Below are 11,088 nucleotides of genomic sequence, written 5' to 3' on the forward strand. Positions count from 1 at the left end.
CCAACCCTGCTGCCAGCTGGATCCAGCCCCTGCAGACCCCAAATCCACCATCACACAGAGGCCAGCGCTCTGGATTCCTCCTCCACATCACTGAATGAAGGGTCTGTGCAAACAGAGCACCAGGGCCTCACCACCTCCTCCTTCCCGGGGACCCCCTGAGCACCCTCCTCCACACACATTTTAACAGTCCCCCAACCCCAATCTGGCATCCACAGGGACATATTTCAGGGCAGAAATGAGGCTGGGAAAAACATCTCGGCATCCTTCCTTTCATTTTCCACACTGGGGAAACCGAGGCACACCCCAAAAGCAGGAGCGGGCACCCCACCCTCTGCCCCCCTCCTCGTCCCTGGAGCTGTCCTTGTGCCACCCGGCACTTTCCTGTTGCTTTAAGTCGCGGCCGTAGGGACGTGTGCTTTCCACGTGTAGATTTTTCCTTTTCCCCTTTTTCAACCCCCCTCCTGCCGCTTTCATTCCCAGCCCAAAAAAACGGGGACAGAGCCAGGATGAGGCCAGGGGCCAAAACCAGCCTGACCACAGGGCATCCCAGCACCGAGCCTTCTCGGAGGGGCTAAATTTCCCCCGTGGGATCCCCCAGTTCCTTGCATCCCCCAATATTTCTTCGCTTTCCCTTGCTCCTGCCCGCGCTCCTCCCTTCTCCCCGCAGGGACTGGAAATACCAGAGTTGATGTAATAGGCAGTGTGGCGCTGGCCAGGAAGGAAAGCCTGGCCTAACCTCCTCCTCCCACACCCCCACGGCTGCCTGTCCTGAGTGGGGATGGGCACACGGGGGGCTGGCCAGGGGTCACTCCCCTCCGCATCCCCCCAGCCCTGAGCACAGCCAGGATTTTAGAGGGAGGACTTGGTGCGATATAGGGGGGACACATGCGGCAGGGACATGGTTACTCCCACCCCAGTGGGGATGGAGGGATGATGCGGGGTGGGGGGAGGGGCAATAGGTTTGGTTCAACGATGGGGGTCCTGTACCCCCTCCAACTCACCAGACTGTGAGATGACACCAGGACATGATGGCAGAGGGGACAGGCAGGGGGTGTCACCCCCATAACCCTTAATGGGGGGGATTAAGGACACATAGGGTCCCACACCGCGTCCCCACAGGGGTTCAGCATCCTCAGAGAGGATGCAGGAAGCGGGTGGCCAGAGGCCATCTGTCCTAAAGCAGCACCCTGGGCCACCAAGAAGTGACACGAGGAGCCGTTTCCCCATGTATTGGGGGGTCCTACCCCCACTAGATGGTGCCAGCAGCCCACGCTTGTGGTGTCACTGCACCTGGGGTGACAGCAGTGGGGACAGCCACCCTTGCAGTGGCTTCTGCCACCCAGCCCCACGGAAACCCATCCCGAGGTGGAGTGGGAGAAGGGGACCCAGGGGCTGGGCCCCATGAACCATTTTGTCCCCCTTTCTTTTTAAAAGGACTCCAAAAGGGGTGGGTGTGGGTGCCCATAGGGGATTTGTGGGGTGGCTCCCAAAAAGATGAGTTGAAGCCATGGTGCTGGGGAAACTGAGGCAGCGCTGGCTTGGGCCAAGTCCCGGGCACAACTCCAGTGCCTCCATCCCTCCTTGCTGGGCTCAATCCCCAAATTTCAAGTTAACCCCTCAACCTGTCCATTCTACTTTCCTTTTGCAGACATAATTACCAATACAGTGAATTCATTTCATCCCCAAGTGATTAAATTACTTAGCAACTTAATTACCTAAAGAGTGGTTTTCTGTTACTATTATTTTTAGACAATTTGGGTTAACTAGTCGTGTGAGTAATTGGGTGTCATCTTATTGAATTAAAGGGGACCGCGTGGTCACCATGCGGCACGGTGGCACGAAGGCGCCTCTGGCTCCATCCATGTCAAACTCACCCAAAAGCTCATTCCCAGGATTTTACTGTCTCCTTTTAAATCCTTTCCAACATGGATTTACTGGCACTGACTTGATTACTCCAGACAACCACGTGAGGGAAAGCTGGGGAGAGAAAAAGAGGGATTTAGCTTCACCTGAATCTCTGTTTTATTGCCCCAAAGCAGGTTGTTTTGGGGAACGGCAGCCTTTTCCCACAGGAGACTTATATTTATGGCAGAAATGCCCTTCTTTTCTCCAGTTCCCACCACACCAAGGCCCACCAAGCCCCAAGATCAAGGTCAGCGTCTCCCACCTCATCAACCCATGTGCTATGGGGACGAGTGGATGGAACCAAGGCCTCTCGGCTAAGTCAGTGGCAGAGGAAAACGACAGCTTCGTCTCCCTCCCTTGCTATTCATTTTCCCCAAAAATCAGCCAAATTTACAGATTTAGAGAGCTCAAGGAAACCTGCTGATGCCTCCGCAAGCTTCAGGGAAACTGAGGCACGGGGACTTTCCCCTGGCTGGCACAGGGTATGCTGGGACCTGAGCAAATCCCACCTGGTATTTTGGCATCCGTCAGCAGATGGAGGAGCTGGCAGTCAAGGAAACCTGGGGAGCATCTTATTTCCTCCATTAATTTACCCAGTGATGGGATCCTGCAGGCAGAAGCTCCAAAGCCAGGGTTGTACAAGCCCTTTCCTTCCTACAGCCAATATTGAGGGAGAAAAGCAAGAAGGCGGGGGAAGAAGACATGACCTGGGATAATAAAGCTAAAAATCAAGCTTAGAGTGAGGTGGCTCCTCTTCTCCTTCCTTCCCAACCTGGGCAACATCACAAATCAAGCAAAAGTCCAGAGCAATTACAAGGAGGAAGCTACAGGATGGGGCAGGAAGGTCCCAGAGATTACTTGGCGGCTCTGCAAGGGACAGGGGTTCCTCCCCAAACCCCTGCTCCCCTCACTTGCTTTATGGTTTCCTGTATTTTTGCAACCTCACAGCACTCTTGGCTTTCTACACCAACATTCCTCTATCACATTTAGCAATTATAGGTGATTTTCTTTCCCCCCCCCCCCCGTGTTCTTAACGGAGCTTATAATTAACTCTCTTCTGATTCTCATCCCTGCTTGCACACTGGCCTCATCAGAGATGTCAGCAAAGTGCTTTGATAACATCGCCTCCGGGTTTTTTATAGCTTTGGAAGCTTCTTTTCCCAAAGGATGCGAAACCCAGTGTCCCCGGGAGATGCTGTCCCTCTGCATCCAGCCCGCGGGGACATCCCCAGGCAGATGAAGCTGACAGCACCCATGGCTTCACCCAAACTCCCAGCTCTGGGTGCCAGCCCAAGCCACTGCCAAGCATCCCATGCAAGGTGGCAGGGTGTGGAGAAGCAATACAGCTTCTGAGACCTGTCTTGGGATTTCAAATGAGCTCTCAGTGTTGGAGCAGCCGTTGGGGACATTAAAAGTGACAATCCTTTTAACGTGCGTGGTGCCTGCTCCCAGCACACAGGCCTGCGTTTCGCCAGAGGTTTCTCTTAGCGCTTGTAAATGGAATAGAGTTGTCATCGCCCTAATCTCAGTGGTTCTGCATGAGGAATGTTCGCCTCCCTTATCTCTCCAAAACTCCTGCCTCGGGTTTCCAGCTCGTTTGGATCACTTTGATGCTTTGCAACCCAACCTGGCTCTTAGCATAAGCTGGGAAAATCCATCATGTTCCTCGAGGTGAGAGGAAAATCCATGAAGATTTCCACCCACGCGTACCTACCCAAAGGGCATCATCCTCTGATCTCCTGAGCCTGGTCTCCTTCATGGTCCCCAGCACAAGCCAGTCCTTGCCGGGGGACACCACTTGCCCCAGATGGGGACGGTGGCATTAGGGAATAGAGAATTTCTGGAATCCATACCTGAGTCGCTGTACCAGGAAATCCAGGGAAAAGAAGTTTCCTTGCACGGACATTACCAGGAACATCCCCCTCAGCAGCTTTGAGGTTCTTCCCGTGCTCCCACGTTCGGGCCGGGTGTCTGAGTCCAGGGCCAGATTTTGGGGTGGGGGACATCTTCATCCATCCCTGCGCAACATGGGCAGAGGCTCAAAGGCTACAAAAAAACCAAAAAAAGGCACTAAAGCTTCCTTTGGGCAGCCAGGGGAGAGGTTTTCTCCAGCATCTTCCCATCTGGAGGCATCAGAGCACCCATGGGTGCACTGTTGGATTTAGCAGGGCTGCCTGCACCGATCCATGCAGGACAAGCACTCCAATTTCAACCAGCCAGCAGAGTCCTCAGGGAGGTTTTATACCTCCCTGGCCTTGCCCGCTACCCCCAACAGCCAAATAACACCCTAAAATAACACAAACCCATGAGTAAATTCATTTTTCTTATTCAATTTTAATGCAAGTATTGAGGATTCCTCTGCCCAGAAGAGGTGACCTGAGGTGGCTCAGCTGTCCCAATATCAGCAGATGGCAGCCTCAGCAGCCTAAAAAACAGCTCTCCCACCCATCCCACAGCATCGACTGGGGGGATCAGCACACCCCTGGGGGTCCCAGCACCCCCCCAGGGTTCCACCCCAGCACATGTGCCAGGCAGCCCAAGGGCTTCGCTCAGCGATGGCAAAAATGGAATTAATTAGGGAGGCAGAGTGGATAATAACATGTTTTTTAAAGCGTGGTGTTTGCAGCAGACTTCTCTGGAGTGGGTTATTTATAGGATGATTCTATAACCTAAATAATACAGTGAAATTTTGCTGTGTTGCTCTGGGGTAGTGATGCTGGTCAGGTCCTGAGGGGGTGCAGATCCCCCCACTGATGCTCCCCAGGTGCCCCCAGCCCCTCTGTGGGTGCAGCAGCACATTTAGAAGCAAATCACCAGCTTGTGGACCCTGAACATTTCCCTTTTGGCAGTAACGTGGGTTAAATGAAGTGGTTTAACGAGCAGACCCTCTTTGGGGGATGTGTGATCCCCACTGTGGGACCCCAAAGAGGAGGTGACAGTCACTGTGACCTGGACCTGCTGCTTCACCACAGCTTCATCCCAGCCCTGGGCTGCTGCAAACAGGGACAGGAGCCGGGGCCATACCCTGAGCCCCAGCAGTCCCAGCCCAGTTAGGAACTGGGGGGGTCCTCAGAGCCCCCAACTCCTGCTCACCCCAAGGGAGCCACAAAGCAGTGGGCAGGGATGCTCCAGCCACCCACACAAGAAATGAATCATCATCATATTCTTCTTCTTTCTTCCTCTTCTTCATCTTCTCCTCCCTCCTCTTCATCTTGTTTCTCTTCTCCCACCTCTTCTTCATCTTGTTCCTCTTCTTCCTCCTCGTCTTCATCTTCCTCCTCCCCCTTTATTCCCCCAGGCTCCTCTCAGGTGTTTGACACTTGCCCAGGTTTAACCCATCACTGCCCTCCTGCCCACGCTCTCCTGGGTGGGCTGGCACAGCGGTGGCACTTGCCACCAGCAGAGGATTGTCCCCAAACCTTTGCCAGGACAAAGTGTGTTTGCAACAGGGTCCCCAAACCCCTCATTTATTTCGCCACAGTCAACAGTGAGGTCGTGGCCATGCTCCCCTCCCGTGCCTCAGTTTCCCCATTGCCTGGGAGAGGCCCCGAATTGACCAGCAGGAAGCCGAGCAGATAAATAACCCCCAACATGTTCCTCCAACCACTTTAAAAGGAGAAATACCACCCACAGCCATGACAAATGGCTTTGTCTGGCTCACAAGAGGAACAGCAAACACCCAGAGAGCGGTGGCTGCCTCCACTCTGGAGTGGTAGGTGTATAAATATATAGTGAATAAAATGAATAGTTTTGTTTGTTCTGCTCTTATCTAATTTAATAGCTTCTGGGTGAGCAATTACTCGCTGTAACCAGAGCAAATAAGCAGCATTAGTGTAATTGGTTGAGTATTACTCTGCTTTATACTATATAATGCAACATTAGGACCTCAGCACTTACTCTTAAAAGAAGGTTTTCTGTTCCAGTCAAGGCTGGATGGATGCTTAGTGTGGGTTAGTCCTTAAACCCAGCTCCTTTATGCCGTCACCAGCTAGGAAGAACTGAGTTTGGGGGGTTCTTTTATCTTAATATGTGCTGCAGAAGATACTTGAGATGAAATGTCTCCTGGAGGAAGGGTGAGAGGTCTCGCTCTGGGTCTGGATGCATCTCTGGATGCTCATCCTCCTCCCCAGCAAAACAAGGCTGAATTGGCCTGGCCAGCCTGAAAACCTAAGGCTGGGTCTAAAAGAGAAGGAAAAAAAAAATTAACCTGTCAAGAAAGCAAGAGAAATCAGCCCATCATCTTCAGCCAGCCCAGCTATGTACACAGGTTTAAATGGTCATTAATGTGTCCCTCCCTGCTTGGAATCATATCTGGGTTAATGTCCTCGCCCACGCACCCATGATGGACATCTCCATTAGGAGCAATTGAAACAGTGACATGAACTGTCTGGGGGAAAAAAAGAAAGATAAATTGGCTTTTGGGTTGGGGAGAGGTGGCTATTTCATATAAATCTGCTTATTTGCCTTGTTGCTGACGAGGAAATGGAAGCAGCTGCTCCAGATCCGGATGCATGTGGAGACTGAATTGGGAAATGGGAGCTGAAAAACCCAAACCACAAGAGCTTTGGGGTTTTGCTGGGGTGTAACAAGCACCCTTTTTTCTCCAGCAACACCAAAACTTTATCCTCTTGGAAGCTGATGTATCTTTGCCCCATGGAGGTTTTTCCTCCAGCCATTCAGCCCTGGGAAGCAGAAGTAAAGCCCAATTCTACCAGGTGCCCCCTCTTCCCCTTTGAAACAGTCCCAGCAGCTCCCAGTCTTTCCAGCTGGCCTTACTGGTGTTGGAGGAAGGAGCTAGAAAGCTGGAGGGTGCTTGCCCCAGCCATGCCTCAGTTTCCCCCCCTGTGGAAAAGAAAAGGGGACACACGACCCAGAGGGAGGAGGATACAGCTGTGGCTCCTGTCACCTGCACCAGGACCAGGCTGGGGACCCAATGAAAGCCATTAGCCCCACCAAAAACCAACAGCACCCCGTGAAAAGGCCTTTCGCAAGCAAAACACTCGTCCCCTTTAAACCATTTAGCTCCCAGCTGGTCCAAGGCTGATTATGAAGATGCTCTCATTTATCCTGCAAAAGCTGCATCACGCCGCGAAGCCACACGGCCGCCCGTGCCGCGGCATCTAAACCCAGCCCGGAATAGCAGCGACCCCAAATCGGCTCACGCTCATTGACTAACCTTGTTAATCCTACAGAGAGAAAAAAAATACAACCTAGGAGGTCAGGGAATTTCTGCTGCAAGCCCAAAGCCGGCTTCCTTTCGATAAAAGCGATTTATACTCTGCAAAATACCCAGAAGCAGCAGAAAGAGGTTTGATGCAGCCAGAGGACAAGCTGGGCTTTGCTGGGTAGGATGCGATGGGCACGGGCAGGTTGGTGTGGGTGGACCAGACAGCGGCAAAAATCACTTTATTCAGGCTAAAGAAGTGTGAAAAATGCAGTTGTGATTCGTGCTAAGATGTTTAATGTTTACAGGTATAACCAAATGAGGCACGGACTCTGAACTTGGAAAAGGGAAAGGTGGTTAAGTTCTATGTAAAGGCTAATTTTGCAGGGGGAGGGGTCGGAATAGGTGGCTAAGTGATGCAGCGGGGGGAAGATTATAACTGAGAGCAAGAAAATGAAGTTTCAGCTATGAAACGTGTGTTTCAGCATCAAATTTCAGGTCCTGAGCATCCCAGAGCTGGGATAACGCTTCTATCAGCTGAGAGCTCCAGCTTTGGTGCTGTGTTTGGATGCTGAACTGCCCGTGACAGTGGCAAACCGCCCCAAAATGTGGCCAGCACCCCATGCTGCAGGTCTTGGGGCTTTCCCGGAGTGATCTGTCTGCCCCTTCTTGCTCCTCCTCACCAACATCCCCAGGGGGTGAGAACAAAACAACCCCAAACCCAAACCCTGCTGGGTGCAACGTGCTTTGAAATGGAAAGGCAAGAGGAGGAGGAGAAAGCGAAGCAGCAAGACTTGGGAAGCATAATCTTGTTAGAAATCTCAGCAGGGACATGGTGTGATTAATCCTCAACAAATTTATGGTGGAACAATCCCTCATTTTTGGGATAAATCAGGAGCTGGCGCCTACAGCAGCATCATGAGGAGGGAGTAGCTACCTCCATGTACCTTACGGCACGTGAAGCAGGATGAATCCTCCCCTTTCTGTTGCTGCTGGGGCTGCCATCACCACCCAAAAAGGGGCTTTCCCAGGTTATCAGGTGACAAGAAGGGGACAGAGACCCCTGCGGGCTCCTGGTACCCAACCAAGCTGAGACAGGGAACGGGATGGGGATGCTCCAAGCAGGCACAGCCAGCCCTCCTCTGCAATTAGGAAAACAGGGTTGAGATCTTCCCAGATTTTAGCTGCTGGGCGAAATAAATTGAGCAAATAAATGCACACCAACTTGCTCTGTATTTTTTTGCAGGGATCGCCTTCTGTCCCTCATTTTACAGAAGTGCCATTGCGAGCTAAGCCAGGGCCAGTGTGACCGCATTGCTCAGCCTTCCCCATCTCCTCCCACCCTCAGCACAAGCAAAGAATTCCCTCTGTGAGACAATTTTCGCCCATCTAAAATAGGAAACATTAAAAATCTTTCCTGTTTCAGCTGGAGAACAATGTTTGGCTTAAAATGTAGAGGGATAAATCTGCCTCAGTGTCTCATGGACATCTATGCCTCGTCACCACTCTCTGCCTTGTAAGACATCCCAGGCCAATAAAATAATTACGAAACACCCTCAACTGTGCCAGTTCTTCCTTGCCAGAGCCTGGGAATCATTATTTTTAGCATCCCAGTCAGCCCTGGACCGGGATGCTGGGCTTTGGGTACCACTAACATCCCACCCCCTTCCCAATTTTCCTCCCCAGAGGTTTTCCCAACATTCTTCTCCTCCTCCTCACCTCATCTTATCTCCTAAGCGAAGTACGTCAAGCAGCATTAGCTCATCCTTCCCCTGATCCCTGCCCAGGGAGCATCCCTTGCAAAACAAATCGCTCCGTGTCAGCAGAAGTGTCTGGAGTGATAAAAGCCGTTCGGCGGCTCCGTACCAACATCCCCTGGACGCTCCCAAACGTATTAAGACCTTGAATATATCGGCAGATTTTCTGCTCCACCTGCCAGCCCAGCTGAAGAGAAACGAATCCTCAGGCTTGCTGGAGTTTTTCGCATCTCCTTTAAACCTCATGGGGATTTATGGCCCTTTGGTGGCTTTTACCTTTCTGGGGAAATGACAAAGTCCAAGCCAAGGTGCACAGTGGCCACTTGCCTCAGTTTCCCCAGCTGTAAAAGAGAAAAGGTGATAATTCTTAGCAGTTTAGGATCTATTCATCCATTCCCTACATCACTGGTGGTAGCATGACCCCTCTTTTCCTCTCTTTTTGTTCCCTTTCCCCACTCCTCACTCACAATGGAGTAAGTTAACTTCATAGGATCTCAGAGTCAATATAGTTGGAAAAGACACTTAAGATCATCAAGTCCAACCATAACCTAAATGCAGAATCTTCAAACCCGGATAACCAGATCCTCAAGTAGAGAAGGAGTTAAGAAGAAGAATAAATAAAGCAGCAACCAAAGCTCCTTGCTGTTCCTCCTTGGAAGACCCCAAATCCAACCCCTGGGTGATCGATAAGCATCCTACAGACCGTAATGGTCAGAAATACAGACACTGTCAATGCGCATGAGTAGGTTTGGGGACCCCATGTTTTGATTTTGATGTTTCCTTAAAAAAATATATATATATATAAATAAATAAAAAAGTACATTATAGTTCAGGAACACAGCAGCAAAGCACTTGGAAAAAAAACAACAACCCACACATCAACCTTTCCTTCTTGTTCCGTCTGGGTTGATTTATGCAGGTTACATTGATTTGTAACATGAATTTTGCAAGATCATTTAAAATTCCTTTTGTTGTACAACTTGGAGAAGCCTAAATGGGAATCTGAATATAATAACACTCTTCACTGAAGTAAAGCTCCTTTCATCCACCAAAAAAAAAAGCAGGCCCAGAGGTTCTCTCCTGGCTCCCGGCTTCTCTCTAATGACATCTCTATCTCCCGTCTTTCTATATATAATTCCCTTTCTCTGGGTCACTTGACCCATCACTGCAAAGCCGATGGCTCCAGGCTATGCTGTAGCAGGTGCCACATCTTGCGGTCAAATGCTGCAGCTCCCGGTGAGAAAAGAGGTAAAAAAATGCCATAAATTGGAGTGACTGTGGGGATTTTAAGGCTTTCAGAAATATAATGACATGCGCTGGGTGGCTGCTGGTGGGTTCCCACCATCACTCTGCCACCGCTGTGGGGCAAAACCACCCATCCCTGTATCCCAACACAGCAAAAAATCCAGCATCCGTAGCCCTGGTTCTGCTTCAGCTGATGGAGATGAGGAGGATTTAATTGCAACCTTATGAGGAAAGGCTGAGGGAGCTGGGGCTCTGGAGCTGGACAAGAGGACACTGAGGGGGGACTCATTAATGTTTACAGATATATAAAGGGAGAGTGTCAGGAGGATGGAGCCAGGCTCTTCTCAGTGACAACCAGTGATAGGACAAGGGGTAATGGGTACAAACTGGAACACAGGAGGTTCCACTTAAACTTGAGAAGAAACTTGTTCCCGGTGAGGGTGTCAGAGCCTGGCCCAGGCTGCCCAGGGGGGTTGTGGAGTCTCCTTCTGTGCAGACATTCCAACCCACCTGGACACCTTCCTGTGTAACCTCATCTGGGTGTTCCTGCTCCATGGGGGGATTGCACTGGATGAGCTTTCCAGGGCCCTTCCAACCCCTCACATTCTGGGATTCTGTGATTCCCCAGTCCCAGCACACAATTTCTAAAGTGGCTTAAGGTGCTGCAGAACCTTCACCTGGGCTTTGGTGGCACTGACCTCACCCCCCCTGCGAGGGATGCTGACCCGGCTCACAGCAACCTCCCTGCACATCATCTCAGTTAATTAATCCTGCAAAGGGCACACAGAGGCTGCCAGGCCCTGGAGATGACAACGTGGCCCCTCGGGGTGGCTTTGGGGCCGTCATCTGCTCTTGTGACCCACCAGACCCTCGTGAAGGCGGGGAGGTGGTGTGGTCCAAACCAGGCTACTCGGACAAGCAGTTTCCAAGTTTGCAATTTCATTTTTAAAAAGCCAAGTAGAAGAGTTTTCAGCCCAGATTTGCCCCTTCCCTCCGAGTTGTGCTGGGCCTCCCCAG

Source organism: Streptopelia decaocto, assembly GCF_964273445.1.
Source record: "Streptopelia decaocto genome assembly, chromosome: 9".
Lineage (NCBI taxonomy): Eukaryota > Metazoa > Chordata > Aves > Columbiformes > Columbidae > Streptopelia > Streptopelia decaocto.